Source organism: Mauremys mutica, chromosome 26 (assembly GCF_020497125.1).
Source record: "Mauremys mutica isolate MM-2020 ecotype Southern chromosome 26, ASM2049712v1, whole genome shotgun sequence".
Taxonomy (NCBI): domain Eukaryota; kingdom Metazoa; phylum Chordata; order Testudines; family Geoemydidae; genus Mauremys; species Mauremys mutica.
This window is the reverse complement of record NC_059097.1, coordinates 6,612,852-6,620,953: the sequence shown is the minus strand read 5'-3', so window position 1 is coordinate 6,620,953 and position 8,102 is coordinate 6,612,852. Positions and strand designations below refer to the sequence as shown.

Below are 8,102 nucleotides of genomic sequence, written 5' to 3'. Positions count from 1 at the left end.
CCCCAACACTCAATGACTAGATCTCTCCTGGCGTGCAGGCTGGGACTGTGGTGGGTCCACTGTGCACCCCTGACTCTCTCTCCCCCCTTTGCCCCTGCTTGCCGGAAGCAGCAAGCTACAATGAGCAATAAGGTACAGGTCAAAAACAAGCCCAATTTCTATGTTTTATTTTCCCCCTTGAGATTTGGTTTCTGTGACCAAAGTCTGCTGTGCAAAGTGACTATTTCGGGTGTCGTTGCAAGGGGTGCTTTCTACTTGTAGTCCTACCGGTGTAATAGGAATAGGGTTGAGGGCGGAGCCCCACTGTGTGCGGGAGGGGAAAATAAGAGCCTACCCAAAGTTGCTGACTGAAAGGGTAACTGATTTGTTTTCCCCCCTTGTGCTGGGTTTAGTAGCAAGAGAAAAGAAGTCACAGGCCAGAGTCTACTGCCCTCCTGCAATGGAAAGAGAGCAAGAGCGATGAGTCTGCAAGCGTTGTTGATGCGAGGCAGAAGGCGTCCATCTGGGAGCGGAACCGCCACCACTCTCAATGAGATAAGTGTCTTCTTTGGCGATTGCTCTGCTCAAAGCCCATCTTGCTCCCGGTAGGGATGCCCCGTTAGCTGGGACTGGGTTTGTAAGAAAAGGTTCCTGACTAGTTGCGGTTACAAGGGAGACGATGGCCCCATTTTCAGGGGCTGCTCATGTCTCTGGCCAGGACCAGTGTGTCCTCCGCAGCATATTAGATCCAGGGGGATGACTCCAGCTGGTGAGTTTCTTGACTCCCTCCCACGTTTTTCTCTCTCTCTCCTCTAATGTGTTGGCCAACACACACTCTGTCTGTCTGCCTTTCTTTCTCTCTCTCTCTCTGTCCTTGCCTCTTCTTGTGCTGTCTTCCTTCGTAGGACACGGGCAGGTGTGTTACGTGTGCATCCCCACAGGCTAGGTCTTGTGAGCTATGAACAAGTAGGGGGCCGAAATGATGCAGGGCAGTGGGCGCTAGAGTGGAGCGGTGACTGTGGGTGTTGTGGGGCTAAGACAGATCGAAAGTGACGCAGGGAAAAGGGCCTTAATTGGGCTCTATGTAGTGCAGGAGTTCTCAAACTGGGGTTTAGGTCCTGTCAGGGGGCCGCAAGGTTGTTATTTGATGGGTTGTGAAATGTCATCCTCCATCCTAAACATCACTTTGCTTCCAGCATTTATAATGGTGTTGAATATACAAAAAGTGTTTTTTATTTATAAGGGGAGGGTCACACTCAGAAGCTTGCTATGTAAAAGGGACCATCAGTACAAAAGGTTGAGAACCACTGGTGTAGTGATAGTTCTTGCTTGCCTCTATTAGTTTGCAGAGGAATTGTCCAGGAGTGTCAGCTGGAGAAGAAGCTGGCAGAAGTGGACCTGAACTGCCTGGACATCCTTCTAAGGAGACATGAACAGTCCTCAGCTTTCTGCATTCTGGATAACTGGCTATGAGTAAGAAGTCAGTGTTTTCAATTCCTTATCTGTACTCACTCTTGTTTCCTTCATAGGCCGTCTGCTTCCTCGTTGGGTACGAGGCTCTTTGGGATTAAGGCTGGGGAAGGGACAAGAGTCTCCTGAGCAAAGTGACTATTTTGGGTGCAGTTAAAATGAGTCTCTTCTAGTTGCAGCTGTAAAGAAGTACTGGGAGAGGGTTGAGGGCAGAGCTGTGGGATACGGGAGATGTGAAATGAAGAGACTATGGGACATTGCAGACGGAGATGGTAATTTTATTTTATTTTTTTCTTCCTTTTACTTCTTCCTTGGTACTAAACCCAGCAGTCACACATCAGAGTCTACTGCCCTCGTGCGATGGAAAGTGAGTGAGAGCAGCGAGCCTGTGAGCATTGTTCATGCCAGGCAACAGCCGTCAATGTGGGGGTCGAGCAGACGCCACTGTCAGTGAGATAAGTGTCTGTTTTGCTGAGGGTTCTGCTCACGGCCCATATCAGTTTCTTGCCTTTCTCTGTGTTTCTCTCTCTCTCTTCTCTAGTGTGTTGGCCAACACTCTCTGTCTGTCCTTGCCTCTCCTTGTGCTGTCTCCCTTGATAGGACACGGGCAGGAGTGCTAGGTGTGCATCCCCACAGGCTAGGTCTCAGGAACTATGAAGAAGTAGGAGGGGATGAAAATCATGCAGGGTAGTGGGCGCTAGAGTGGAATGGTGACCGTCAATGTTTACTCAGTCTCTGTTCATCGAGTCGGGCTGATGTAGATGAGATGGGAGAGGCAGGCAGGGATGAGGGCATTCATAGAGCTCTGTGTAGTGACAGTTCTTGCTTGGCTTTATTAGTTTGCAGTGGAATTGTCCAGGAGCCCCAGCCGGATGAGAATGTCAGAAGTGGAACTGAGCAGCCTGGATATCCTTCTAAGGAAACAAGAATAGTTCTCAGGTTTCTGCCTTCTGCATAACTGACTGTGAGTAAGGGCTCAGTGCTTTGAAGTCACAGAGTCATCTGTACTCACTGTAGTATTCTTCATTGACCGTGTGGTTTCTTGTTGGGTACAGGGCTCTGTGGGATTAAGGGTGAGGAGGGGCCAGAGTCTGCTTTGCAGAGTGACTCTGTTGGGTGTTGTTGTAAGAGGTGCTTTGTACTTTTAGTCCTAAAGGTGTAATGGGTAGAGGGCGGAACCCCGCCGTGCGTGAGAGGGGAAAAGAAGAGCCTACGAGACATTTCTGACTGAGACGGTAGCTTACTTGTTTTATCCCCTGGTTTTAGTACCAAGCAAAAAGACGTCACATGTCAAAGTCTACTGCCCTTATGAGTGAGAGTGACGAGACTGCGAGCGTTGTTGGTGCCAGGCAGGAGCTGTCCCTCTGGGAGCAGAACAGCTGCTACTATCACTGAGATAAGTATCTGTTTTGCTGAGGGTTCTGCTCACGGCCCACCTGGCTACAGGTAGAGACACCCCGTTAGGTGGGGCTGGGTTTGTAAGAAAAGGTTCCTGACTAGCTGTGGTTTTGAGGGAGACACGGTCCCCATTTTCAGCGACTGATCATTTCTCTGGCCAGGATCGGTGTGTCCTCGGCAGGAGAAGGTTAGATCCATGAGGGATGACTCCAGGTGGTGAGTTGCTTGCCTTCCTCCTCTGTTTCTCTCTGTGTCTTCTCTACTCTACTCTACTCTACTGTGTTGACCCACACACACTCTCTTTGCTGTTTCCCTTCATAGGGCACGGGTAGGAGTGCTACGTGTGCATCCCCTCAGGCTAGGTCTCGGGAGCTATGAACAAGTAGGAGGGGACGGAAATCATGCATCGTAGTGGGCGCTAGAGTGGAGGGGTGACTGTGGATGTTGACTGTCTCTCTTCAAGTGGGCCTGATGTAGATAGGCAGGAATGAGGGCAAGATTACCTGCACCAATTGAATTTTGTGTAGTGATGGCCCTTGCTACGCTCATTTCCTGCGCTTGCAGAGGAATTGTCCAGGAGCAGCAGCTGAAGGAGAAAGCGGCAGACGCAGACCTGAGGAGCCTGGACATCCTTCTAAGGAGACATGAGTAGTCCTTGGGTTTCTGCATAACTGGCTGTTCCTCATCTGTACTTGCTGTAGTTTTCTTCATAGGCCGTGTGTTTCCTCCTTGGGTACGGGGCTCTGTGGCTGGGGAGGGGCCAGAATCTGCTCTGCAGAGTGACTATGTTGGGTGCCATTAAGAGGGCCAATGTAGACAGGAGAAAAGGGGCCTGAACTCTGATTACAGGGCGGTCACCCTTTCTTTAGTAAAATACGCCTCCTTTAAACTCGGTGTGTGTGGGGGGCGGGGTGAAGTCCCCAATGTGAAAAGATCTGGAAATGAACAGGTAAGGGAGGGATCCTGCTGAGTGTCTCCTTTCCGATGAATCCTCCATCTCTCAGCAACACCCTTCCGGACTTACCTTCCTACCTTCCTACCCTAACCCTAAGAAAATAACTTAGTGCTCCCTAACCTTTACCAGAAAAGACCCCTCTTCCTTGTGACGCAGTCCTGTTAGTAGGGTTAGGTGCACCCACGTGCTGGCTCTGAATACCACCGCATGTGATTACAACACCTGAACATCAACACATTTCAGAAAGGATAGCCATATCAATCCCTTCGGACGTAGCCCTAGGAATCTCCTCTGTCTATCTCCAAAGAGACACAAGGCCTGGAATTTGGACACAGCTGAGGGAGCTGTCCGAATGTCTACAGTTGAACACTCATCAGTGCGACGGTGTGTTTCTTGTGCACAAGAAAACACAGGGTCAAAGTTGTGGTTGGTTGAGCGGTGTAAGTTGGGCAGGGCAAAAGGACTTGAGAAAAGATGAGGTGGAAGTGAGGGTCTGAAAGGAGCCCCCCACTTCACCTGTTCATTTCCAGACGGTGTGACATTTGCATGGGTTGGGCCATTTCTTGGCTTTTTTGAGAAAAGGGGCGACTTTTCCACGGCCACCACCATCCCCTTACAGCTGCCCCTTCGCCACACCATGTTGTGACCTATCCAGGTCAGATGCAAGTAAGATTTCACTTCAAATCTCAAAAAAGTCCAGTAGAAATAATTGTGGGGGAATTTCCTGTCACTAAGAGAAACAGAAGCTCAAGCCTTCTCAAGCGGTGGGGTGTCACTCAGCCACAGGCACAAAAAGGCTCCTCTAGTTTAAGCGTGCGAGGGATAAGACCTTACACCCTGGTTACAGGGCAGTCATTTTGCCGGGCGTGTCAAAGTGACCTGTGGTTTAATTTGCTTGGCAAAGGAGACCCAAACCTTCCTTACAGGGTGGTCCTTAAGCCAGGGGCGTTCGAATGGGGCAGAGAGAAAAGCGCCGTAAATGAGAGACCTCTGTTCCCTCAGGAGCGTGTGGTCTCATTGCCCAGCAAGTGCCAGCGGCCCAAGAGGAGCTAGAAAGGGGAGACCTGCACCCTTCTCACAGGGATTGGTCAGTGGCAAAGAGCATTTTAAAGGCTAGGTCCTAAGGAGCTCAAAGCCACAGAGACCTTGTGGTGATCTGCGTGTAATGTAATATCTCATTGTAAGGTGATGGGGCCTGCAAGAGTTAGTTAACTCACAAACTGACCTTGACCCATGGCTGAACTTTAAAGACTGGTTAGGAAGATCTGTAAAGGAATAGAGGTTTGAAATGCAGCCTGCATTGTTAGACAAGACCCGAGCTAACACTTACCCTTCTATCTCTATTTCTATAGCTGTGATTCAAAGATCAAAACAGCACTATTAACATTTAGGAAGACACTGGAGTGAAATAGCGTTATTGTCTATATCAGGGGTCGGCAACCATTCACAAGCGGTGGGCCGAATCTTCATTTATTCACTCTAAAATGTATTACGGGCACGCAAAACCTTAATGTTTTTCAGAAGGTCTCTTTAGGTCTATAATATATAGACATAGAAACCAGTCTTGTATGGTAAAATAAATAAGGTTTTCAAAATGTTTCAGTAGCTTCATTTAAAATTAAATTAAAATGTTGATCTTACACCCCTGGCCTGCTCAACCCGCTGCTGGTCTGGGGTTCTGTTCCACTAGGCCGCCAGCAGGCTGGGCGGGGCCCTGCCCACATTCAGCCGGTAGCTACCTTCTCCCTGGTTCTGGCCCATTCTCTTCCTCTCGCTGCACTGAGCTGAGGGTTGGAGTGGACCGAGCACAGGGCTGGGGCTGAAGGGTCTGGCCCAGGAGCTAGAATGAGGGAGGGGGCTCAGGGTTGGGGCAGGAAGTCTGGGTGTGGGGGCACTTACCTGGGCAGCTCCCATTTGGTGTGAGAGGTGCAGGTGGGAATGTGAGTGGGGGTGCAGGAGCTCCCCTCTGGTGCTCAGGGTGGGGGTGGGGATGTGTAGGGGTGCAAGAGTCAGGGCAGAGGACTGGGGCCATGTGAGGGGGGTGCAGGTGTCAGGGCGGGGGGGCTGGGTATGTGTGGGGGTACCAGAGTCAGGGCTGGGGTCGGGGGTGTGTGTGTGTGAAGGAGTCAACAGAGAGCTGGGTGTGTATGAGGGAGGTACCGGGCTCAGGGCAGGGGCCTGTGTGTGTGTGGGGGGGGGGTTAGGGCTCAGGGCAGAGGGCGGGGTGACTGCTCCGCTCCCCCAACCCCCTGCCGCTCCTTGTCCCCTGCCTACCCCCTCCTGGGACCCCTGCCCATAACTGGCCCCCAGAACCCTATCCCCTATCTAAGCCTCCCTGTTCTTGTCCCCTGACTGCCCCAACCCTTGTCCACACCCCCACTCCCTGACAGGACCCCTAGAACTCCTGAGCCATACAACCCTCCCCCTGCCTCCTGACAGCCCCCCCCAAACTCCTGACTCATCCAACCGCCGCAGCTCCTTGTCCCCTAACCATCTCCTCCAGAGAGCCCCCCACCCTAAGTGTCCCCTGACCCCCCTGACCCCTATCCAGCCCCCACCACCTGACAGACCCCGGAATTCCCTTGCCCCATCCACGCCCCTGTTCCTTGTCTGCCGCCTCCAGAGACCCCCGCCCCTAGCCACCCCCCGGGATCCCACCCCCTATCCAACCAACTCTGCTCCCTGTCCCCTGACTGCCGCCACCCCTTACTCAACCTGCCTGGCCCCAGATCACCTTAACATAAGCCTCCAAGCAGAGCCAGCCTATGCTGCCCCGCGGGAGCGCACAGCCCCACCCCTCAGAGCGCTGCGCGTGCGGGGGCAGGGCTCCGGACAAGCAGGGAGCGTCTTTGCCTCCCTGCAGAGCCAAACGTTGCCCCACGGGAGCGCGCAGCCCCGGCCCCAGAGCTCTGCGCGTGGCGGCAGGGATCCGGGGGAGGGGCCGGCGGCTTGCTGCGCTCAACCTGGTGCTCCAGCCCGGGAGCGCGGACCCTGCGGCTTGCCGTGCTGGCAGGATTTTTAATGGCACCCTGGAGTCCCGGCAGGCAGCCGCGTGCCATTGAAAATCGGCTCCCGTCACGTCTTTGGCACGTGGCTGCCGGAGGTTGCTGACCCCTGACCTAGTGTCTCTGTGGCTCCATGAGGGAAATAACTAGTGACACTGTGTGGCCACGCAGGGTAAGGCACAGAGCATTTCCTGCGTGGAGCTACAGTGACACCGTGTGGCCACTCAGGGTATTGCACAGAGCATTTCCTGCGTGGAGCAACAGTGACACCGTGTGGCCACGCAGGGTAATGCACAGAGCAGTTCCTGCGTGGAGCAACAGTGACACCGTGTGGCCATGCAGGGTATTGCACAGAGCAGTTCCTGCGTGGAGCTACAGTGACACCATGTGGCCACGCAGGGTATTGCACAGAGCATTTTGCGCATGGAACAACAATGACATCGTGTGGCCCCGCAGGGTATTTCACAGAGCATTTCCTGCGTGGAGCAACAGTGACACCGTGTGGCCACGCAGGGTATTGCACAGAGCAGTTTCTGCGTGGAGCAACAGTGACAACGTATGGCCACGCAGGGTGATGCACAGTTGCTCCAAGAAGGAAATGCTTTGTCCAGTAGTCAGAGTGCCCACCCCAGGGGCAGCTCTAACAATTTTGCCACCCCAAGCACGGCGGCATGCCGCGGGGGGTGCACTGGCAGTCACTGGTCCCACGGCTCTGGTGGAGCATCCGCAGGCATGCCTGCGGGAGGTCCACCGAAGTCGCCTGCTGCACTCCCAGCGACAGGCAGAGCGCCCCCCGCGGAAGGCCGCCCCAAGCACACGCTTGGTGCGCTGGGGTCTGGAGCCAGCCCTGGCCCACCCGGTGTGTGTCTTGCTCCATGAGATAAATGCTCTCTGCATTCTCCCACGAGGCCACCCACTGACACTGCTGTTCCATGAGGGAAATATTTTGTGCATTAACCCCGAGTGGCCCCTCATTGTCACTGTCCCTTGATGAGGGGAAATGGTTTGTGAGTTATCTGGACTGGCCACCCGGTTTCACTCTTGCTCTGGGAGGAAAATACTTAGTGACACCAGGTGGCCACTCGAGGTAATGCACCCAGCATCTCATTCAGTGCATTCCAGCCTGCCCCCCACCGGGACCCATTCAACCTCCTCCAACCTGCTCCGGCATCATAAGAACATAAGAACATAAGAAAGGCCGTACCGGGTCAGACCAAAGGTCCATCTAGCCCAGTATCTGTCTACCGACAGTGGCCAATGCCAGGTGCCCCTGAGGGAGTGAACCTAACAGGCAA

At 53.5% G+C, this 8,102-nt stretch overlaps 1 long non-coding RNA gene across 1 annotated transcript; it reads left to right on the top strand.

Annotated features, from left to right (window-relative positions):
- Positions 1-2,122: 2,122 nt before the first annotated feature.
- On the top strand, positions 2,123-3,465 carry LOC123356721. The gene is made up of 3 exons (XR_006575426.1): positions 2,123-2,413; positions 2,716-3,063; positions 3,412-3,465. It is a non-coding gene; the product is annotated as an uncharacterized LOC123356721 (long non-coding RNA).
- Positions 3,466-8,102: the final 4,637 nt, after the last annotated feature.